We start from the raw sequence: 25,216 nt of genomic DNA, 5'->3' as shown, positions 1-25,216 counted from the left end.
TTTTAATATTTAGTGAGTGCAAACCTAGCTTCAGGAAGCAAGGGGGTGATGTACATTGATAGGGGTTCCCCCCATGCATGGTACCATACAGCGGGCAGCCAGTAGCCTGTTGGTACTTCGAGGCACGTGCCTATAGTGGAGATAGTGAAAGCTCCCTGTTATACATTAGATCTGCACTGGATTTAATTTATTTATGATTTCATGTTAAAATAATACAGCAGCGTAATGCCTCACTGAGTAAGGAAGGTTAGTTGGAAAATTCGGAATCATCACGATTTAAAAAAAAATAAAAGGGCATTAGAAGGTGACAGGAGTCTAAGGCGGTCAAAGGGAAAGAGGGGTTAGGAAGATTACGTTGCAGGTTTTTCCATTGAGGTAGAATCTGTTGAATTTTCCCACCACATTTTACCGCAAATGCATGTCGGGGGTGGGTTAGGGTAACGATAAAGGTAAGGGGGATTAGGCAGCCTGCGGGGGTCTGCCCCACATACATTTGCAGTAAAATGTCCTACACATTTTTTTTTTTTTGATGAAATCACATAAAACTGGGAAACAGAAGCCAGGTACACAATCTAGCTCACAACTGCTGCATGCTCTCTAATAAGTGAAAGCCCAGACTGCAGAAAATACATCTAGCTCACAACTGCTGCATGCTCTTTAATAAGTGAAAAGACAGACTGCAGAAACTACATCTAGCTCACAACTGCTGCATGCGCTTTAATAAGTGAAAAGCCTGACTGCAGAGAATACATCTAGCTCACAACTGCTGCATGCTCTTTAATAAGTGAAAAGACAGACTGCAGAAAATACATCTAGCTCACAACTGCTGCATGCTCTTTAATAAGTGAAAGCCCAGACTGCAGAAAATACATCTAGCTCACAACTGCTGCATGCTCTTTAATAAGTGAAAGCCCAGACTGCAGAATATACATCTAGCTCACAACTGCTGCATGCTCTTTAATAAGTGAAAGCCCAGACTGCAGAAAATACATCTAGCTCACAACTGCTGCATGCACTTTAATAAATGAAAAGCCAGACTGCAGAGAATACATCTAGCTCACAACTGCTGCATGCTCTTTAATAAGTGAAAAGATAGACTGCAGAAACTACATCTAGCTCACAACTGCTGCATGCTCTCTAATAAGTGAAAAGACAGACTGCAGAAAATACACCTAGCTCACAACTTCTGCATGCGCTTTAATAAATGAAAAGCCAGACTGCAGAGAATACATCTAGCTCACAACTGCTGCATGCTCTCTAATAAGTGAAAGCCCAGACTGCAGAAAATACATCTAGCTCACAACTGCTGCATGCACTTTAATAAATGAAAAGCCAGACTGCAGAGAATACATCTAGCTCACAACTGCTGCATGCTCTTTAATAAGTGAAAAGACAGACTGCAGAAACTACATCTAGCTCACAACTGCTGCATGCGCTTTAATAAGTGAAAAGCCTGACTGCAGAGAATACATCTAGCTCACAACTGCTGCATGCTCTTTAAAAAGTGAAAAGACAGACTGCAGAAAATACATCTAGCTCACAACTGCTGCATGCTCTTTAATAAGTGAAAGCCCAGACTGCAGAAAATACATCTAGCTCACAACTGCTGCATGCTCTTTAATAAGTGAAAGCCCAGACTGCAGAAAATACATCTAGCTCACAACTGCTGCATGCTCTTTAATAAGTGAAAGCCCAGACTGCAGAAAATACATCTAGCTCACAACTGCTGCATGCACTTTAATAAATGAAAAGCCAGACTGCAGAGAATACATCTAGCTCACAACTGCTGCATGCTCTTTAATAAGTGAAAAGACAGACTGCAGAAACTACATCTAGCTCACAACTGCTGCATGCTCTCTAATAAGTGAAAAGACAGACTGCAGAAAATACACCTAGCTCACAACTGCTGCATGCGCTTTAATAAGTGAAAAGCCTGACTGCAGAGAATACATCTAGCTCACAACTGCTGCATGCTCTCTAATAAGTGAAAGCCCAGACTGCAGAAAATACATCTAGCTCACAACTGCTGCATGCTCTTTAATAAGTGAAAGCCCAGACTGCAGAAAATACATCTAGCTCACAACTGCTGCATGCACTTTAATAAATGAAAAGCCAGACTGCAGAGAATACATCTAGCTCACAACTGCTGCATGCTCTTTAATAAGTGAAAAGACAGAATGCAGAAAATACATCTAGCTCACAACTGCTGCATGCTCTCTAATAAGTGAAAGCCCAGACTGCAGAAAATACATCTAGCTCACAACTGCTGCATGCTCTTTAATAAATGAAAAGCCAGACTGCAGAAAATACATCTAGCTCACAACTGCTGCATGCTCTTTAATAAGTGAAAGCCCAGACTGCAGAAAATACATCTAGCTCACAACTGCTGCATGCTCTTTAATAAGTGAAAGCCCAGACTGCAGAGAATACATCTAGCTCACAACTGCTGCATGCTCTTTAATAAGTGAAAAGACAGACTGCAGAAACTACATCTAGCTCACAACTGCTGCATGCGCTTTAATAAGTGAAAAGCCTGACTGCAGAGAATACATCTAGCTCACAACTGCTGCATGCTCTTTAATAAGTGAAAAGACAGAATGCAGAAAATACATCTAGCTCACAACTGCTGCATGCTCTTTAATAAGTGAAAGCCCAGACTGCAGAGAATACATCTAGCTCACAACTGCTGCATGCACTTTAATAAGTAAAAAGCCAGACTGCAGAAAATACATCTAGCTCACAACTGCTGCATGCGCTTTAATAAGTGAAAAGCCTGACTGCAGAGAATACATCTAGCTCACAACTGCTGCATGCTCTTTAATAAGTGAAAAGTCAGACTGCAAGAAAATACATCTAGCTCACAACTGCTGCATGCACTTTAAAACATCGAGCTCACAACTGCTGCTTGTGCTTTAATAAGTGAAAAGCCAGATTTGGGGTGCGTAGGTTGCCAGGAGAAGCTGAAAGGCATATCAGAATGTCTTCCTTTTTCACAAAGAACCTACTCTGAGAAGTGATCACGTCCAGTTTGCTTGTTTTTTGCTTAAAGAGATACTACGTTACCGCCGCCAGCATTGGAGAATATATTACAGTGCGTGGAAAGCACCAAGTGCGAAAAAGGAAATTAACATGGGTGGAAACATTAAGAAAATTAGCACGTGTGAAAAAAACAAAGATAGATAAAGCCTGTGGGTATACACATCTCAAGCATCGAGGATATGCATGCAGGTGTATAAAATCAATGGCAGGTGTTTGGAAACATTACAGGGCAGTGAAGGAAAACAGAAAACAGTCTGTGGGTCCGCATGGAAAGTCTAGCCGGGCACCTGCTGGGCGATCACCCCCTTCTCTCGTCTCTTATTTCTCCCCAGGACTCTGACTGAGATTTCTTCAGTGCAGTAAATAAGAGGCAGTAAAAGGAACTATCACCACTTTTGCAGCACCACCACAGGTAAGGATTCTTTGTGAAACTCATAAAATCCACCTTGTTTTAGGAGCAGTTAATTTCCTCCTTATAAAAGCATTACCACATGCAGTAATAAGCAATCCGCGTGGAGTCGAATGCGACTCCAAAATGGGGAATAACTGAAGGGTCCACATGACTCTAAATCTTGAACACCCTCACACTACTGCATCCTTTTCACATGCAGTAATGGTATTTGAGTTTTGCAGTATTTCCAAAGAAAAAACTGGCCAAACCCTTTTGGCGCACAGCGTATTCATGGATTTATACATCCATAAGCAGCCGTTGGCGCAGAGTGGCGCAGCAACACTTCAGCAGCGCCAGTAATGCCCCCAACCCTGCCCAGTGTGCCAAAAACCTTGCACAAATCCAGTACATGGCGCAAAAGCCAGTGGACCAGCATACAGCCCCCCAACCACGAAAACGTGTGTAAAACTCCCTGCGCACCCCCCAGGATACACGTAACCTGCTCACGCAGGTTACATGTACCCAGCTTGCACCAGCGAAAATGCATGTAAAACTCCCTGCGCACCCCTTGGAATACACGTACCCCGCTCGCGCCAGCGAAATCACGTGTAAAACTCCAGTGCACCCCCCGGAATACATATACCCCACTCGCGCCAGGCATATCGCGTGTAAAACTCCCCAGGCACCCCTCTGAATACACGTACCCCGCTCGCACCAGGCCTATCGCGGGTAAAACTCCCCGCGCACCCCTCGGAATACACGTACCCCGCTCGCGCCAGGTAAATTGCGTGGAAAAAGTCCCCCCTGTGGTGTGCGCTGCCTGTGGGGCATGCCCAGGGTGGATGGGCTGCCTGCGGGGCATGGGGAGGGTGAATGGGCTGCCTGCGGGGCATGGGGATGGTGGATGGGCTGCCTGCGTGTATTCCAGGCGTGCGCAGGGAGTTTAACACGCAATAGGCCTGGCGCGAGTGGGGTACGTGTATTTCAGGGGTGCGTGTGGAGTTCAACACGCGATAGGCCTGGCACTAGCGGGGTACGTGTATTTCGGGGGTGCGTGGGGAGTTTTACATGCAATTTCGCTAGCGCCAGCGGGGTACGTGTATTTCGGGGGTGCGTGTGGACTTTAACACGCGATAGGCCTGGCGCAAGCAGGGTATGTGTATTTCGTGGGTGCACGTAGAGTTTAACATGCGATAGGCCTGGCGCGAGCGGGGTAAGTGTATTTTGGGGGTGCGCGGGGAGTTTTACACACAATTTGGCATTGTGGGCCCTCCTGGGTGTGCCCTTTCCCCCCTCCCCATGCCCTGCAAGAATCCCACACCACAGGGGACTACCCTACACCCCTGACTATGCCCTGTAGGCAGCCCACACCACAGGGGACTACCCTACACCCCTGACCATGCCCTTTAGGCAGCCCACACCACAGGGGACTACCCTACACCCCTGACCATGCCCTGTAGGCAGCCCACAAGGCACCATGTACTTGTGAGCCCCGACTGATGTCCCCCACCCACCATTGATGGGCACCTGCCAGCAGGCCCTGACTCATGTCCTCCAAATTGACGGGCACCTGCCAGCAGGCCCCGACTCATGTCCCTCACCCGTCCACCCACCCACCATTGACGGGCACCTGCCAGCAGGCCCCGACTCATGTCCCCCACCCACCCACCCACCATTGACGGTCACCTGCCAGCAGGCCCCGACACAAGTCCCCCAAACAGCCACCCACCATTGACGGGCACCTGCCAGCAGGCCCTGACTCATGTCCCCCACCCACCCACCATTGATGGTCACCTGCCAGCAGGCCCCGACTCATGTCTAACCACCCTCCCTCCATTGATGGTCACCTGCCAGCAGGCCCCGACTCATGTCCCCCACGAAACACACCCACCCAACATTGACGGGCACCTGCCAGCAGGCCCCGATACGTGGCCCTCCAAACACCAAGTTCTAACAAAAGAGACCCATGGGCCTAATGCCTACACAAATCCCCCGTGCCCCTCAGTACAAGCACGCAAGCATCCACTGCCCCCACTCCCAAATTGCCCATGCCATGAGAGCCTCAAAAGAACCACCATGGCCATGGAGAAATGGACAACAGAGCCACAGAGTGCCAGCACATGACTGAGGCAATGCTCATTGAGACATGCAACAAACCAATAAGAGTACACAACACCAATAATGAAGAAATATGATTTGTATTAAAATACGTAATGAAAAAACAAAGAAATATCAAACTTGTAAATTAAGAAATGATTGAATCCAAAAAACAAAAAAAAATATAATGTAAGCCAAAAATCCACAAGAGGAAAAAAGGGAAGTGGTCCATTTCAAATGTCCAAATAAAGTACATGAAAAAACTAAAATAAAACATTGATCCAAGGGATGATAAAATAACTAAGTATGTACAAGTCTGTGAAAGTCTGAAGGGTCCATGATGCCCAAACAAAATTAAACCTAGCAAAAATCCTATAAAAATAACTATGTACATGAAGTGGAGCAAAGTCCATGGACTCCAAAATAAAGAAAAAACAAAGGAAACCTAACCTTAAAGAACTATGTACAAGGCGGTGGGCAAGTCCAACGGCTCACTTGTTGATGTCCTGGGCCAGGGCATCATCAAACTCCTCTTCAACGTCCTGGAGGCGGGCCTCTTCCCTGGCCCCGAGGTCTCGCAGGGATGCAGCCATGGCCTCCTCTAACTCCCTGGGAGTTGCCTCGAGGCACTCAGCCGGCCTCAACGCCCTGCGCCTGGAGTTCTCCGCCCTGACCATAGTGAGCCATGCCTCTTACGCCCGCCGCTGCTCCGCATCTATTTGCCGGCCCAACCGCTGCCACGCAGAAGACACTCCCAAACCAGGGTCCTCCTCCCCTCTGGCCGATGCCTGCCCCTGTGATGTTGATGGCCCCGAGCCATAATCGCTCCCACCTTCAGCCTGCTGCTGCCATCCATGTGCCCTGCCTGTTGATGCCTGCACGTCTTCCTCCTGCTGTGGTCCAGTTGTTGTGGTGGCCACCCCTGCTGGACATCTGACTCCCGACTGTGGCAGGGATGTGTCCTCCACCAGCCTGGCCGCTGGGTCAAGGGCAGCTCCACAGCGTTCCCAGGTGATACGTGGGCAGTAAGATGGCACGAGGACGACTGGCACATAGGGGATTCAGTTGAGGAGGGGGTCGGTAGAAGGTCCAGCACACGGAGGAACCCAGCACTGGTGACCCATCCTAGTAGGTCGACACGGTCAACGAGGCATCCGAAATAACATGCATTGTCCACACGGGAACCCTGCACGTCTTCCCCAATGCCACGTTGACGGAACGCCACCCCAGCCAGGTCAGGCTCAACACGGTCCCGGATTGCCACGTCTGCAGGGAGAGGAAGGCCAGTTGTTGTGTGCGCATCCCCTCCCTGAAAACCGGTCTGGACGAAGGCATCCCTGCTGGTGCTGGATGATGCAGTCAAAGGATCGGGGACAGGATTACACACAGGCACCTCCGCGGCCGCCTGTGCTGCCTCTTGTCCATGGCCCTGGACTGCACCACTAGCACCAGTGGAATCCCCCCGTGCAGGCCCTGTGCGTGGGCCTTCCACGGCCTCCTCCTCAACCAAACCCCCCACCAACCTGGATGACTCTGTGCCATCTTCCTCCATAGGCCCCTGTGGGGTCTCAGCTGTCCCTTCTGCTGCCGAGGAGTCCACCTCCAACCTCCGCTTCTTGGACCTACCATCGGCAGCTGCAGCTGAGGACGTGGCACCAGACTCCTCACTCTCCGAAGAGATGACAGCATGGGAGGGGAGCTGGGCCTTGCGTCTCTGGCTGGCGGTGGGATCCCTGCCGCTGTGCTCCACAGCACCGTCTCCGCCCTCTTCATCAGTTGACGCTGCAGACAGGGAGAGACAGAACACAGGCATCAGGGCACTGTACAATCTTCTGATACACACATGACAGTTGCACATGAGTGTCAGTGTCAATCTTCAAAGATGGCATCACACTCCCCAACACACATATCATTTGAACCCGCACACATGCGCAAATTAACAGGAATGATGCAGCAGGCAGCACCATCCATACACATCCAACAGCATGAGCATCCGAAGGTCAGCCTGACATCACATGCAACACGGGGAGTGCCGAACACATGCACACACGCCACCAGACATACATGCATCTGTACATCTCCACCCACTGTCACAGTGAAATCATCGGCAAATATGTCACATCTGCCAATCAGCCTCCTACATGTCGGTGCACATGCATCCATGGTGTATCACAGTGGCACACATATCAAATACACATACACGCACATGTACACCGTGCACGTACATGAAGATGGTACCAGCATCCATGTGTCACACCGCAACCATGCCATAGTACATACACAGAAATGTAAACATGTGTGCACCCCCACATGCCTTTGGGCAGCATGCATTTGAACACATACACCATTGATGTGCCTCACACATGACTGGACTCACATGCGGTAGGCTCATGTCCCTGTACATACACATCCAAACATGGGCCTTTCAAGACATATGTTCAACCTGCACACTCCTGGCACACCTCAACATGCACTGCGTCCAATCAGTATGCATGGACACTTAGCGCTCGACTCCAGATGGGTCTGCCTCTGAAGGACCAGTGGAGTGCTGGAAGGTGTACGTTCCAGGACCCTCATCTGGATGCTGGTAAGGCGGACCCGGCACCCCTCTGCATGCACTGCCTCCAAGAGGCGCCGGGCCTTGCTGAGGGTCCTGGACCTCAAGTCCTCCCAGCGCTTCCGGACGTGTTGCATGTCTCATGCTGCCACCCCCTCCACGTTGATGGCAGCCACGATGTCCTTGCAGATCCTCTTCCGTTCTTCATTGTCGGTGCGTGATCTTCCGAAGAGGGCATCATAATGCACCAGGACTTGCTCCACCAGGATACCAACTTCTGCGACACTGAAGCTGGTAGCCCTCTGCCTCTCTGGCTGGGGGTTGCCAGTGGTCTCTGATGGTGTTTCCTCTGAAATGCCAACCCCCGAGGCAGGTGTGGGTGGGCAACTGGGTCCTGGTGCTGGGCTGTGGAGCGATGGAACTTCAGTCGGGAGTCTTCTGTTCCAGCAGGGGTGGTCACAGCAACTGGACCCCTGCAGATGGCTGATGTGCAGGCACCAAATAGCAGGGCACGTGGCCAGCAGGCAGGCAGGCAGCAGCAGATGGCAGGTGGGAGTGGGCTAGGGGCTCTGGGGGGCAGGAAAATGGCCTTCTGGGCAGGAGCGTGGTCTTCCATGTGTTATCGCCTGACCAGCTTGATACGGAGTGAATTTGCAAGTGAAAAAATAGCATGGCAGCATGTAATTCGAGGAAAGGCCCTTAGCACGTAACCGTGTCTGTGACGTAACGCGCGCTGGCGTTTCCCTCGTAACGGGTGCATAGTGAATCAGCACATGAAAAAACAACACGTCCGCGTGTTAATGCGTGTAATTCGAGGAAAGGGCCTAAGCGCATAGGTGAAGGCACGCGCGCAGGCGTTTCCCTCAGCATGGGTTGAAGGTGAGCGGGGCCAGCAGTTCGCTGTACATGCCTTTCATGGAGACTGACATGTGTGTTGCTACTACGTGTTGTTTTGCGCGCCATCACAACTTCACCGCGGATCAAGGACGTATCTCTTCTTTTGGCGGGGGTATCGGCTACGCGTGGTTTTCATTGTCACGCTACTCTGATGGTGAGTTCCGCACGCTATTTTTCCCACTGCGAGTGCCCCTGTGTATCGCGTACCCGTTTTCGAGGTCATAGTAGCCTGCGTATCCCACGCGTACGTGTTTTTCATGTCCCTGGGTGCCACTGAGTACTGCGGGAGGTTAATTCCTTGTGTGCACGGTTTTACTGCAGTTTTGGGGTGCCTGAGCATTGCGTGACCGTCACTTTATCACTGGGGTCATATACAGCCTTGCAGGTGCACAGGGGTGCTGTTAAGATCTTGCATCCCACCCCCTTCACCTCAATTGTCGAGGACAATTGTCATGTACACCCCCCCTTGGCACTACTCCATCTGTGCCGGCACTACTCCATCTGTGCCATGGCTGGGAGGCCAGGAAAGGTGAGGGGCGCCTCAGCTGGGCGTATTCCACGTGGCAGGCGTGGTTAGGGATGTGGCCGGGATGACCAGGGAGTAGGGGGAATCCAGGGTGTCCAGGGTGGCCGCAGAGGGGGAAGAGGCAGGGGTGCGCCAGTTTGGCACGATGTTGTGCCACATGTTGGTGCAGTCATGCCATCACCCCCTGTGGTTACGGGAGATGCAGCTCTTGCTTCTGGCACTGGCACCCATGTGACCCGGCAGTCTGTTTTATCGACTGCCACGGGCCCAAGGGTAGTGGTAGCTGCAGGTGCAGCTGTGGATACCACCACCCAGGCTCAGGGTGGGCCAGCGCATGCTGCGTTGGCACCTGAAGAGTCCCTGGATGATTTCCAGGATTTCAGAAGGCACAGGGTAAGTGCACGCAGGGCTGCCCTGACCGAGGCATATGTCCCTGGGGCAGTATTGTCATCTGCTGCCCCGAGCAACAGGGTGGCGGCAAGTGCATGGGCAGATGCAGCCGACACCACCCCGGCTGTGAGTCTAACAACCAGGACAGTCCCGGTCAGTGACCTTAGCACAGCAGATGTTGCTGTGCAGGGTCAAGTCGGGGGCACCCAGCAGCCACCGACGCAAGTCAGGGCTTCAATCCTTGTTCCACCTGCCACTCTCTTGGTTCAATCCACCAGCGCCACTGCCCATACTGATCAGGGCGGCATTTGCCAGTCAGGGTCCAGACCACTGTCCAAGAGGAGGAAGGTTGCACCTGCAGCAGAGGCTGGGACCCCAGACACAGCTCCGGCCTCTGGCACGTCGAGGAAGAAGCCTTTCTGCATGCAGGAACTGAACTTCCTTGTGGACTACGTGCGGCACCACAATCGTGATATGCTAGTGGGGCCGAATTGTCACTCTACGGCTGCCCATCGTATGTCCCACAGGAAGCAAGTGGCGGATTATGTGAGCATATTCGGACAGGTGGTGCGCACAGCTCAAGAGTGCAAAAAGTGTTGGGATGACCTCTGACGCAGTGCTAAGGCAAAGCGTGCCTCCAATTATGCCGTGACTGGGTGGACTGGCAGTGGGTCACCAGCTCAGGAGGAAGACCTCACTTTGCACGAGTCAGACGTTGCGGGGTTCATACTGGCAGGATTGGTCAAAGGAGTGGGAGAGATGCAGGACTTAGATGCCCCGTTCAGTGAATGTTGTTGCGTGTTTGTCCAGACCATGTGTGTTTTGCTTGTGTGATGTGTTGTGCTTGACTGCCACTACATGTCATGTGTACATGATTCTCATGTGCGAGTCATGCAATGCTTCACTGATGCGTGCCTGCTGTGCAGCATGCTGGACATGTAGAGCAGACGGGGACTGTCCTCATCACCACACTTGCACCCTACTCACATGCTACTCACCCGGCTGCCCCTCCGGTCCATGTTCCAGCTCACTGGCCCTTCTGCATGTGGCCTGGGGTGTCTTTCCTCTCAGCACTGGGACTATGTCATCGCATGACTGACGTGCATGTGTGTTCTGTCTGCATGTGGGTACTCCACGTAGGCATGCTCCCTTGCGCTTCCACCCCCTTGCACCCCAATTTCACCATGGCACTGGTGTGTATCATGTTGGAGTACTGCAATGGCCTGTTCAAGGTTCCTATGTACATGCACACTTCCCCCAGCCAACCTGCCAGACACATACAGTGGGGTACATCCTTTGCCCTTGATGCAGGGTGTCTCACTTGGACTGTGCAGATGTCAGATGCTCCGCAGGGACATGAGTGCCCATTCATGCTCCATGTGCATTCCATGCATGCCCCTATGTGTCCTTGACTGGATGATCATTGTAGTACCTGTCCAGGATGAGCTACATTTCATGGCATTTCTTCAGCCATCCCATGCCCACTCTGACTCAGTCCTACATCACACACATGTTTAGGGTGTCACAGTCTGTGTGGGGCACAGTCCTCCCCTGTTTCAGGCCCACTGACTCTGTTCAACTGGTGTAGTGGCTACTGCACACATGGGTGTACTGCTGAGGGTTCATCATGTGTCCTGCTTACTGTCCCATTATCATCTGCTGTTGTCATGATGCCTACCCCCAGAGCACCAGGCCAGGCCTAGCACCCCCGGGAGCAGGCATCATGCCCCCGGGTAAAAGCCCAGCGGCCCCTTATAGGGGCTCGTTGGACTCTGTCCTGGCGCTTTTGGCACCAGGCTCATGTTGGACATCAGTTCTGGCGCCATAGGCGCCAGGCTCATAAAGGAAAGTGTTTGGTGCACTTACCTGATGCAGACCATGCTGCATACTCACCTGATGCAGACCATGCTGCATGAAGACCCAAGCCAAATGAGGCTTAGGAGGGACTATTTTACTGAAGGGACTATTTTGTTACTTGGGTGGGGCTGTGGAAGAATACTTACCTAGGACTTCTTCCAAGGCTATTTAAGCCACGCCCGGACAGCCACACGTGCTTCACGTTGTTCTGCATCCAAGCAGCTGAACGCTCACCGTGTCTGCTCCTGCACCTGGACTCCAGCCACGCCCACCTCGAACCTGGAACACCTGAAGGAAAGAAGAGAAGAGAAAGATGAAAACCAAGAACTTATTCAAACTTCTTACCTGCATCCGGAATCTTCACCCCAGCATTCTTGAAGAAAGACTTCCATTTAAAAGCATCGCGTTGCTCGCTTCAGCGCTGCGCTTCACTCACCTGTCCTCGAGACATCTCCTGGCTCCATCGCGGCTGTCAGCACCGGTCGCCACATCTCTGCACCTAGGGGAGAGAAGAAGAGACAAAAGGTGAGCAGAGGGAACACAGGAGGAAAGCTGAATTTTCAGCCATAATACTTACCGGCTTTTCTTGGTGAACCATTCCACATTTCGGGTCGGCGCAGCTTCGTTGGCAGGTACCGCACCCCGGCCCCTATGGGGAAAGGACAAAAGACATTACTGGGGAATTATAAAGACATTTAGAGGGGTCGCCCTCATCACTAACTCACCTGATTTTACCATCGGCAATTTAACCCCTCAACGCATCGCCTTCGTTCTGCACCTGAAATAAAGGACAGATCACAGGTTAGGAAGACAACATAAAAAGAGGCTCACACTTGACTTTTGAATCTTCATACTTACGGCGTATCGCTCAGAAAAGTCAAGTGGATTTTGCCAGCGCCATTCTGAAAACCAGTGAAGTAACTGTACGAACGCGGGCCCCTGCACCAGAAGCAGGATGGAGAGTTCATCCTTCCAAACCATAAGGTGAGCTTAAACCGGGGGTTTTGGAGGAAGTCAGAGAAGAACGAAAGGGGAAAGGGGGGAACAAGCACACTATTCTGCAGACAGTTAATCCCCTTTCTCATCTGCAGAAGGATATTCCTACGGGCCAGACAAGCAAGATTTGGGGGTCCTGTTCAATCGGTGGTCCGAGTTCTGCGCATCACGCTTGAAGAGGCCACAGCAACCCAGACTAGACAAGCGCCTCCGTGGGAGCCAGGTGAGCGTTACAGAACGCGAAGCCTTCCTACAAATTCCCACCCAGGCGCTATGGAAACTTCTCAGACTGACCAGTTGGCCCAACTACTGGGGGAATTACGGGCCGAAGTACACGCCGCTCGTCAAGAGACTAATGCTCTCAGGAGGGAAGTGATTGTAACAAAGGAAAGAGCTGATGACCTGGCTAGCCGGCTTTTGCAAGGTCAAGCTGGACAAACTCCTTTACCCGGTTCCGGGGGGAACCCCGCTCCTGTGCTTTCCAGTAACCCGGTGCAGATTAATATACCTGGAAACATGCCGCTGGCCCCACCCGAACGCTTTGCTGGGGACCCCAAACGATTCGCCGTATTTATGAATCAGTGTCGTTTGCATTTCCTATGCAGACCTGGGGCCTTCCCTAATAACCAGACCAAGGTAGCCTTTGTATTGTCATATCTCAGCGGCAGTGCTGCCGATTGGTCAGTTCCACTGGTAACTCAAGATGACCCGATTCTTCGTGATTTTCAAGGATTTCAAGCAAGCATGGAAAGGTTATTTGCTCGTCACTCCCAGGGGCAGGCTCTGGATGACGAACTTCTATCTCTGCGACAGGGCAATCAAGACCTCCTATCCTACATTCCAACCTTTAATAGACTAATTGTGGAAACTGGGTGGCCAGAGGATAAAAGAATCACGTTATTTTATCGAGGTCTACGTGGAGAACTTAAAGATGTCCTGGCCCAAGTTGTAAATCCGCCCCAAGAATGCTCAGAATATATAGATTTAGTGGTCCAATTGGATCACAGACTGCAAAACAGAAAAGCAGATCGGTCCAAGTTTGAGAACCGGGTGTTGGTCAAGACCCACGCTAACCTCAAGGGGGCTGAAGCCTCTGAGCCAATGCAAATCGGAGGGGTTAAAGGACCTCTAACTCAAAAGGAATGTGAAAGAAGACGGCAGATGCAATTATGTCCTTATTGTGGGTCCTCTGGACACTTTCTATGAGATTGCCCGGCAAAGCCGCCCAAGAAGGTGGTAGGAGCTGATGATAAAATCCATGAAAACTCTGTATCGGGAAACGACCACGCCCGACAAGCGTAGGGGTCCGCTTGCCGAGCTTGAAAACTAACTCTCAGACCTCGCATTTCATTGTGCCAATGGTCCTCATAGATCCGGAACAGCCTAAGCGGTTGCATGCAATAAAGGCATACATCGATAGTGGGGCTATAGGAAACTATGTGGATCGTGAATTGGTCTCCAGGATTAACCTCCCTCTGCGTCCTAAAACCAGCAAAGATGTCATCACCACAGTTGATGGAACCGAAATTGACTCTGGACCGGAAACACATTCCACAGCTGAGGTGACACTTGTAGGTCCGGACGGCCATCGGGAGGCAGTTGTGTTTGACGTAATCAAGGCTCCACAGTTTCAGGTTATTCTCGGAATCCCTTGGTTAGAGACACATAATCCTCGAATTGATTGGCGAGCGAAGAGAATAACCTTCCCGGATTGTGCACAAACCTGCTACCCAGAAAATCTGAAGATCAGTCTAGCATCAGTAACCTCTGTCTCCATGCAACTACCTCCGGAATACCAAGACTTACAGGATGTCTTCCAAAAGGAACAGGCCAACACGTTACCTCTTCACAGATCGTACGATTGCCAAATCGATCTGGTGCCCGGTGCACAACCCCCTTGTAGCAGGATTTATGCCCTTACTGAACCAGAGAATCTGCATTTGAGACAATATTTAGATCAATACCTAGCCAATGGTTTCATTCGCCCGTCAAAGTCTCCGGCATCCTCGGCTTTGTTCTTCGTGCCAAAAAAAGAAGGCGACCTTAGAACTTGTATCGATTACTGTGCATTGAACCAGATAACTGTTAAAAATCGTTACCCTCTGCCTTTGATCCCTGAACTGCTTGACCAGGTGAAGGACGCTGGCGTATACACCACGTTAGATCTCCCTGCTCACTGTGCTTAGAGAGGCTCAGCTTCACCTCACTGATGATGCCCAACAAGGCTGAAACACGTGTATGGGGTTGCTGATGGTACTCTTGTTCAGAGAGGAATTGCCATAGCATTTCGGTGCTGGACTGCCCTTGTGGGCGGGACAAAGACTGATATGCAAATGGATATTTCCCATCTGTGAAGGTACAGTAAGCAAAAAGCAATGGCTGCGAACTCTCAATGTGGTTAATAACCACTGAACAGGTTATCATGCCTTGTTCTTTCGAGAGAGGAGCGCCTGCTACCTCTTTTGTATTTATGAAAGGAACTTGGGGTTGGTCACCCTAGGTTACCTGGGGGCAACCAGACGTGGACTCCCTGCTCACTGTGCTTAGAGAGGCTCAGCTTCACCTCACTGATGATGCCCAACAAGGCTGAAACACGTGTATGGGGTTGCTGATGGTACTCTTGTTCAGAGAGGAATTGCCATAGCATTTCGGTGCTGGACTGCCCTTGTGGGCGGGACAAAGACTGATATGCAAATGGATATTTCCCATCTGTGAAGGTACAGTGAGCAAAAAGCAATGGCTGCGAACTCTCAATGTGGTTAATAACCACTGAACAGGTTATCATGCCTTGTTCTTTCGAGAGAGGGGCGCCTGCTACCTCGTTTGTATTTATGAAAGGAACTTGGGGTTGGTCACCCTAGGTTACCTGGGGGCAATCAGACGTGGACTCCCTGCTCACTGTGCTTAGAGAGGCTCAGCTTCACCTCACTGATGATGCCCAACAAGGCTGAAACACGTGTATGGGGTTGCTGATGGTACTCTTGTTCAGAGAGGAATTGCCATAGCATTTCGGTGCTGGACTGCCCTTATGGGCGGGACAAAGACTGATATGCAAATGGATATTTCCCATCTGTGAAGGTACAGTGAGCAAAAACAATGGCTGCGAACTCTCAATGTGGTTAATAACCACTGAACAGGTTATCATGCCTTGTTCTTTCGAGAGAGGGGCGCCTGCTACCTCTTTTGTATTTATGAAAGGAACTTGGGGTTGGTCACCCTAGGTTACCTGGGGGCAACCAGACGTGGACTCCCTGCTCACTGTGCTTAGAGAGGCTCAGCTTCACCTCACTGATGATGCCCAACAAGGCTGAAACACGTGTATGGGGTTGCTGATGGTACTCTTGTTCAGATAGGAATTGCCATAGCATTTCGGTGCTGGACTGCCCTTGTGGGCGGGACAAAGACTGATATGCAAATGGATATTTCCCATCTGTGAAGGTACAGTGAGCAAAAAGCAATGGCTGCGAACTCTCAATGTGGTTAATAACCACTGAACAGGTTATCATGCCTTGTTCTTTCGAGAGAGGGGCGCCTGCTACCTCGTTTGTATTTATGAAAGGAACTTGGGGTTGGTCACCCTAGGTTACCTGGGGGCAACCAGACGTGGACTCCCTGCTCACTGTGCTTAGAGAGGCTCAGCTTCACCTCACTGATGATGCCCAACAAGGCTGAAACACGTGTATGGGGTTGCTGATGGTACTCCTGTTCAGAGAGGAATTGCCATAGCATTTCGGTGCTGGACTGCCCTTGTGGGCGGGACAAAGACTGATATGCAAATGGATATTTCCCATCTGTGAAGGTACAGTGAGCAAAAACAATGGCTGCGAACTCTCAATGTGGTTAATAACCACTGAACAGGTTATCATGCCTTGTTCTTTCGAGAGAGGGGCGCCTGCTACCTCTTTTGTATTTATGAAAGGAACTTGGGGTTGGTCACCCTAGGTTACCTGGGGGCAACCAGACGTGGACTCCCTGCTCACTGTGCTTAGAGAGGCTCAGCTTCACCTCACTGATGATGCCCAACAAGGCTGAAACACGTGTATGGGGTTGCTGATGGTACTCTTGTTCAGAGAGGAATTGCCATAGCATTTCGGTGCTGGACTGCACTTGTGGGCGGGGCAAAGACTGATATGCAAATGGATATTTCCCATCTGTGAAGGTACAGTGAGCAAAAAGCAATGGCTGCGAACTCTCAATGTGGTTAATAACCACTGAACAGGTTATCATGCCTTGTTCTTTGGAGAGAGGGGTGCCTGCTACCTCTTTTGTATTTATGAAAGGAACTTGGGGTTGGTCACCCTAGGTTACCTGGGGGCAACCAGACGTGGACTCCCTGCTCACTGTGCTTAGAGAGGCTCAGCTTCACCTCACTGATGATGCCCAACAAGGCTGAAACACGTGTATGGGGTTGCTGATGGTACTCTTGTTCAGAGAGGAATTGCCATAGCATTTCGGTGCTGGACTGCCCTTGTGGGCGGGACAAAGACTGATATGCAAATGGATATTTCCCATCTGTGAAGGTACAGTGAGCAAAAAGCAATGGCTGCGAACTCTCAATGTGGTTAATAACCACTGAACAGGTTATCATGCCTTGTTCTTTCGAGAGAGGGGCGCCTGCTACCTCTTTTGTAGATCTCTGGGGGGCTTATCATCTGGTACGAGTAAAAGAAGGCGACGAATGGAAAACGGCCTTCCGTACAAAATATGGACTATTCGAATACCAGGTGATGCCTTTCGGGTTGTGCAACGCGCCTGCTGCCTTCCAATTCTTCATGAACGATGTCCTTCGGGAACTCATCGATGTCTGTGTTGTCGTGTATATCGATGACATTCTGGTGTACTCCTCTTCGGAATCAGATCACAGAAAACATGTCAGGGCCGTCCTAGAGAAATTGCGCCAGCACAAACTGTTTGCAAAGCTGGAAAAATGCGTTTTCCATACCACCGAGGTTGAGTTTCTTGGATTCATCCTGACACCTAAAGGGGTCCGAATGGACTCACGGAAAGTGGATGCCATCCTCAAATGGCCATCACCTAGTTCGGTGACAGGTGTCCAAAGCATGCTTGGTTTTGCCAATTTTTATTGCAGGTTTATCCCGGAATTTTCACGTGTGGTGCAACCCATCACTGCACTCTTGCGGAAAAATAAACATTTTGAATGGACCGAGGAAGCTGAACAGGCCTTTCAGGAATTGAAAGCTAAATTTACGTCCGCACCTATTTTGAAACACCCGCGTCCCGATCTCCCATATATAGTCGAAACCGACTGCACCCCGTAGCAATTTGGTCCAGAAAGTTCTCGCCGCCGGGGATAAATTATGCAATCACCGATAAGGAATTATTAGCCATTAAGTCCGCCTTTAAGGATTGGCGGCATTATCTTCTTGGCGCCAGGCATACCATCACCGTGATCACTGATCACCGAAATTTACAATATTTAAAAACTGCCAAGGCTCAGTCTTCACGACAGCTCCGATGTAACGCTCACCTGATTCCCGTAGAGGCGCCGGTCTTGACTGGGCGTATACCGTATCTTCAAAGGTGATGTGTAACACACGGCTGGCTCTTTGGGCTGGACCTCTGTGCACTGTATGTCTGACTCGAAGGGTAAAATGTCTGCAGATAGAAAATATGGAATTAAGGAACTGGGTTATTGAATGTCTCTCTCTTCTTCCCTTTCTCTTCTCCTGTAGAACCCCAAAGGTTAACGCTCTCACCTTAGGTAAGTGAACGCCGTGCTCTCCATCTGCCTCGGGGCAGGGTGCTGTAACCAGTTTCTTCACTGGATAAGGGGATCAGGCCTCTTGACTTCAGAGGACTGCTGTCCGTCGTTTACTGCACGAACGGTAAGTTTCGAGTAATTCTAATGTCTTTAAAGTCTTTAGTAATGATGTTTCTTGTTTTGCAGGGTTCCGGCGATGGCGGATGACGGGCTGAAGTGAGTTGAAGATGGAGCCCTTGTGATGAATAGAAGCGCCTGGAAGCACGTAAGTAAGCGCTTGTTGCCTGCTTCACGATGCGCTCTAACTGTCTTTTTATTTTGCAGGTACAAGTTCGGAGCGGCTGCAGGGTGCCGGAATACCCACTGGGTTAGATGTGGAAAGGAGTAATGGCACGTGAGTATTAAAGTTCCCCAATGTCTTTAAACGCACCTTGTTTTGTCTTTCAGATGCGGGATGCAGCGCCGAAGGCCTCCGGAGCGTGCGAAGAGTTGGTAAGCTTTTGTCTTTCAGATGCCGGAATGCAGTGTGAAGACCTCCGGAGCGCACGAAGAGTAGGTAAGCCTTTGTCTTTCAGATGCCGGAATGTAGCGCGAGGCGTTGGTGACAGCCGATGGACCAGGTAAGTGAAGAGCTGTCAATGAAGACCGTAATGCTAACCTGTTCTTTCTTGTCTTTATAGGTGTTGCTGAAGACTGGATTCAGGATGGTAAGCCTTTTTCCTTAGGCCCAGGATCAGATGCAGAAGACACGATGAGCGTTCTGCTGCAGAGGATGCAGAATAACGCAAAGCAAGATTCATCCATCGGGTGTGGTTTAAATAGCCTCCTGTAGTGCTTAGGTGTCTCCTTCCACAGCCACGTCTTGGGAAGAAAAGAGTTCCGGCTTTCCAGAAGAGTTCCAGTGTTCTGAATCTAGGGAGTGGCTCCTGCCCCACCCAACAGGAAAAGTAGTTCCAAACAGAAGAGGATCAGAGGCTCAACTGGCAGGCAAGTAAGCAGCATGGTCTGCTGCAGGTAAGTCCACCCAAGCATTATGAGCCCGGCGCTTCCAGCGCTGGGACTGGGCATATTTATGAGCCTGGTGCCACTGGCGCCAGGACTGGGTCCAAAAGGTCCCAATTGGGACTGGTTGGCACTCGGAACCTGGGTTATGGATCTGCTTCCAAGGGAGTTGGGAAAACCCTGACCTTTTGGAAGCAGAGATCATGACAGTACCCCCCCTCAAGGCCCCTCCCAAACCGGGCTTCTCCGGGGGTTTTGGCTTGTCAGGAAATGTTCGGTGAAATCTTTTGATTAGGCGAGGAGCGTGGACATATTCAGCAGGTTCCCAGGATCTCTCTTGGGGGCCGTAGCCTTTCCAGTCAATTAGGTAAAATAGTTTAGATTTGGAGATCTTGGAGTCCAGAATGCTTTTGACTTCAAACTCGAGTTCTCCATCAACTAGGATAGGTTTTGGAGATTTAGTTAGTCGGGTTTGAGGTTGCACGGGTTTTAATAGAGAGACGTGGAAGACCGGATGTATCTTCATGTGCGGGGGCAAGTCCAACTTGACCGCTACTGGGTTTACTATGGTAGTGATGGAATAGGGACCAAGGTATCTTGGGTTGAATTTGCGTGGCCCTTTTAGAGGTAGATATTTGGTGGATAACCAGACTTGATCCCCTACTTGATATTGAGGGGCTTCCTTCCGATGTTGATCTGCTCCTTTCTTGTATTGTTCTTTAGCCCTTTGAAGGTGAGAAACAGCTTCCTTAAAGGCTTGGGTGATTGTAGAATGCAGGTAGTCTACTGCTGGTGTTTCAAGATCTTGGAGGGGATCCAACTCCGAGGTTCGAGGGTGACTGCCGTACAAAAGAAAAAACGGGGTTTTCCCAGTTCCCGAATGGACAGAGTTATTGTAGGCATATTCGGCTATCCAAATGATGTCTTTCCAAGTTTTTTCAGTTTGTTGCAGCATGCAGCGTAAATACTGTTCCAGAGTTTGATTGGTCCTCTCGGTTTGTCCGTCGGTCTGAGGGTGGTGACTGGTCGATAGTCTCACATCAATTTGAGCCGACCGACAGCAACTTTGCCAAAAATGAGAAATAAATTGACTACCTCGATCCGAAATTAGAACCGAAGGAAAACCGTGCAGTCGGACGATGTTTTCGAGAAATTCTCGGGCCAGAGTTGCTGCTGTTGGCAAGCCTTTGAGCGGAATGAAATGCGCCATCTTGAAGAATAAGTCCACGATTACTAGAATCGTATTGTATCCGGAGCATGGAGGTAGATCGGTGATGAAGTCCATAGAAAGCGTATGCCAATGGCGAGGTGGGATGTCAATAGGGCGTAAGAGGCCTGCTGGTCTTTCCTTTTGACTCTTGTTTTGGGCGCATACTCCACAGGACATTATAAAGTCTCTGATATCTTTTTTCCAAGACGGCCACCAGAAGTAGCGCTTGATCTTTTCTGAGGTCTTGGCCATACCGGGATGTCCTTCCATTAAAGAATCGTGATAACAAGAGATTACTTTTTTCTGTAAATCTGTGCTGGGTAGGTATAATCGTTCTTGGAAATACAATAAGTTGTCCTTTACTGCAAAGTTCTTTCCCTGCAGATGCCAATTCTGTATGTCTGCTGGAGTTACAAGTTGCCTGGCTTTATCCTTAACTTCCTCTATGGATTCTGTGGCGATTACACCCAGAATTCTTTGTTCGGGAATGATTGGTACAGGTTTAGGGTTGATCAAGTGTTCTTCCACTCCCATCCGAGAAAGGGCATCAGCTTTACCGTTCTTTGTACCAGGTCGATAGGTAATTATGAAGTCAAACTCGGCAAAGAATAATGCCCAACGGAGTTGTCTAGAGGATTGGGCTTTTGCGGTTTTCAAATATTGCAGGTTTCGGTGATCCATAATCACAGTAACGGTGTGTCGGGCCCCCAGCAGATAATGCCGCCAAGCCTTAAAGGCAGACTTGATAGCCAGAAGTTCCTTGTCAGTAATCGTGTAATTGATTTCAGGAGGCGAGAATTTGCGGGACCAAAATGCCACGGGATGCAACTGATTGGTTACCGGGTCCTTTTGTGATAGAACTGCCCCCATGGCAAGGCTTGAAGCATCAGTTTCCACGATGTAGGGGAGTTCGGGGCAAGGGTGTTTTAAGATTGGTGCAGAGATAAATTTAGTCTTCAAATCCTGGAAAGCTTGTTCCGCCTCGGTAGACCATTCAAAACGTTTGTTTTTCTTTAACAAGGCAGTGATGGGCTGGACTATTCGAGAGAATTCGGGGATAAACCTGCGGTAAAAGTTAGCGAAGCCTAACATGCTTTGCACACCTTTTACGGAGGATGGTGATGGCCATTTGAGAACTGCATCGACCTTCTTTGAATCCATACGCACTCTGCCAGGTGATAATATGAATCCCAAGAATTCAACTTCAGTCACGTTGAAAACACATTTTTCCAACTTAGCGAAAGGTTTGTGTTGACGCAATCTTTCGACGACCATTTTCACGTGTTTCCGATGTTCAGATTCCGATGAAGAATAAACGAGGATGTCGTCAATGTAAACAACAACACACACATCTATGAGCTCTCTGAGGACATCGTTCATAAAATATTGAAAGGCGGCCGGGGCATTGCAAAGTCCGAAGGGCATGACCTGATATTCAAATAGCCCATACTTGGTGCGGAAGGCCGTCTTCCATTCATCGCCCTCTTTTACTCGTACCAAGTGGTAAGCTCCTCTAAGATCCAGCTTTGTATATATGCATGCTTTTCTGACTTGGTCCAGGAGTTCAGGGATCAAAGGTAACAGATATCTATTCTTAACGGTGATCTGGTTCAGGGAGCAATAATCTATACAAGTTCTAAGGTCTCCTTCTTTTTTTGGAACGAAGAACAAAGCTGAAGAAGCAGGGGACTTGGAAGGACGAATAAACCCATTTGCCAGGTATTGATCCAGGTACTGTTGAAGGTGAAGGTTCTCAGGCTCGGTGAGGGCATAAATTCTACTACAAGGAGGAGTAGATCCAGGTATCAGGTCTATCTGGCAGTCATAAGACCTATGAGGAGGTAGAGAGTTAGCCTGATCCTTCCGGAAAACATTTTGGTATTCTAGGTATTCGGGAGGTAACTGGGGAGTCTCTGAAGAAATTGCTGCCAGTGCAACACCAGGTGGAGGGTGACAAGTCGAGACACATTCTGGAAACTGGACCGTTCTTGCTCGCCAATCGATCAGAGGATTGTGTTTCTCTAACCAAGGTATTCCTAGAATAATCTGAAACTGAGGGGCCTTGATCACATCGAACACGATCTTCTCATGGTGTCCATCTTGACTTACTAGCGTCACCTCTTGAGTGGTATGCGTTACTGGCCCGGAGGCTATCTCCGTACCATCCACCGTAGTAATGACGTCCTTTACAGCCTTGGGACAAAGAGTTAGATTCATCCTCAAAACCATTTCATGATCCACATAATTGCTGATGGCACCGCTGTCGACGTAAGCTTCAATTGCATGTAATCGATCCGGATTATCAGGGCTAATGAGGACCATAGGTATCACGAAATGCGAGGTCACGGAACTGGTTTTCACGCTTGGCAAGAGGACCTCTATTCTTGTCGGGCGAGGTCGTTTCCCTGCTCAGAGTTTGTAACTTTGGTACCTGCAGCTCCTACTGCCTTCTTGGCAGGTTTCACCGGACAGTCTCAAAGAAAGTGCCCTGAGTTTCCGCAATAGAGGCATAATTGCAACGGTTTTCTCCTTTCCCGCTCCTTTTGTGTTAGAGGACCTTTCAGACCCCCTATTTGCATGGGTTCCCTGGAGTCTACTCCTTTGGAAGGAGTTGGCGGTTTGGAAAATACTCGAGCATCAAACTTGGAACGATCGGCCTTCCTGTTCTGCAGTCTGTGATCTATTTGAACGACTAAGTCTATATAGTCCGAACAATCTTGTGGGGGATTCACTACTTGGGCTAACACATCTTTGAGCTCTCCACGTAGACCTCTATAAAACAGCGTAATCCTTTTGTCCTCAGGCCATTGAGTTTCCACTATCAGTCTGTTGAAAGACGCAATATAAGCCAAAAGGTCTTGATTACCTTGTCGCAACGAAAGAAGCTCATTGTCCAAGGCCTGCCCCTGTGAATGTCTTGCGAACAGTTTTTCCATACTGAGCTGAAAAGCTTGAAAATTATGGAGGACCTGATCATCTTGATTTACTAGAGGGATCGACCAGTCTGCCGCATTGCCACTAAGGTACGAAAGCACGAAAGCTACTTTAGCTTGATCAGTTGGAAAGGCTGCTGGCCGGCATAAGAAATGTAACCGGCACTGATTGATAAATACTGCAAACCTCTTTGGGTCACCAGAAAATCGTTCGGGCGGAGCCAGAGGTACATTCCCAGGTAGGTTGATCTGCACTGGATTCATAGAGGATGTAGAAGGAAGATTTCCCCCAGATGCAGGTAACGGGGTCTGTCCGGCTTGTGACTGTAGCAATTGTCTAGCGAGATCATCTGTTCGCTCCTTGGAAATAATCAGTTCCCTTCTTAGAGCGTTCGTTTCCTGACGGGCTGCATGCACTTCTGCCCTTAGTTCCCCAAGTAACTGGGCTAGCTGGTCGGTATCCGAGGTTTCCATAGCGCCTGGACGGGAGTTTTGTGGTAGGCTTTGCGTTCTGTAACGCTCACCTGATTCCCGTAGAGGCGCCGGTGTTGACTGGGCGTATACCGTATCTTCAAAGGTGATGTGTAACACACGGCTGGCTCTTTGGGCTGGACCTCTGTGCACTGTATGTCTGACTCGAAGGGTAAAATGTCTGCAGATAGAAAATATGGAATTAAGGAACTGGGTTATTGAATGTCTCTCTCTTCTTCCCTTTCTCTTCTCCTGTAGAACCCCAAAGGTTAACGCTCTCACCTTAGGTAAGTGAACGCCATGCTCTCCATCTGCCTTGGGGCAGGGTGCTGTAACCAGTTTCTTCACTGGATAAGGGGAGCAGGCCTCTTGACTTCAGAGGACTGCTGTCCGTCGTTTACTGCACGAACGGTAAGTTTCGAGTAATTCTAATGTCTTTAAAGTCTTTAGTAATGATGTTTCTTGTTTTGCAGGGTTCCGGCGATGGCGGATGACGGGCTGAAGTGAGTTGAAGATGGAGCCCGTGTGATGAATAGAAGCGCCTGGAAGCACGTAAGTAAGCGCTTGTTGCCTGCTTCACGATGCGCTCTGACTGTCTTTTTATTTTGCAGGTACAAGTTCGGAGCGGCTGCAGGGTGCCGGAATACCCACTGGGTTAGATGTGGAAAGGAGTAATGGCACGTGAGTATTAAAGTTCCCCAATGTCTTTAAACGCACCTTGTTTTGTCTTTCAGATGCGGGATGCAGCGCCGAAGGCCTCCGGAGCGTGCGAAGAGTTGGTAAGCTTTTGTCTTTCAGATGCCGGAATGCAGTGTGAAGACCTCCGGAGCGCACGAAGAGTAGGTAAGCCTTTGTCTTTCAGATGCCGGAATGCAGCGCGAGGCGTTGGTGACAGCCGATGGACCAGGTAAGTGAAGAGCTGTCAATGAAGACCGTAATGCTAACCTGTTCTTTCTTGTCTTTATAGGTGTTGCGGAAGACTGGATTCAGGATGGTAAGCCTTTTTCCTTAGGCCCAGGATCAGATGCAGAAGACACAATGAGCGTTCTGCTGCAGAGGATGCAGAATAACGCAAAGCAAGATTCATCCATCGGGTGTGGTTTAAATAGCCTCCTGTAGTGCTTAGGT

This window comes from Ambystoma mexicanum, chromosome 8 (assembly GCF_040938575.1).
Source record: "Ambystoma mexicanum isolate Mex_15411 chromosome 8, UKY_AmexF1_1, whole genome shotgun sequence".
In the NCBI taxonomy this organism is placed as follows: Eukaryota; Metazoa; Chordata; class Amphibia; order Caudata; family Ambystomatidae; genus Ambystoma; species Ambystoma mexicanum.
Note: the sequence above shows the minus strand (reverse complement) of the source record.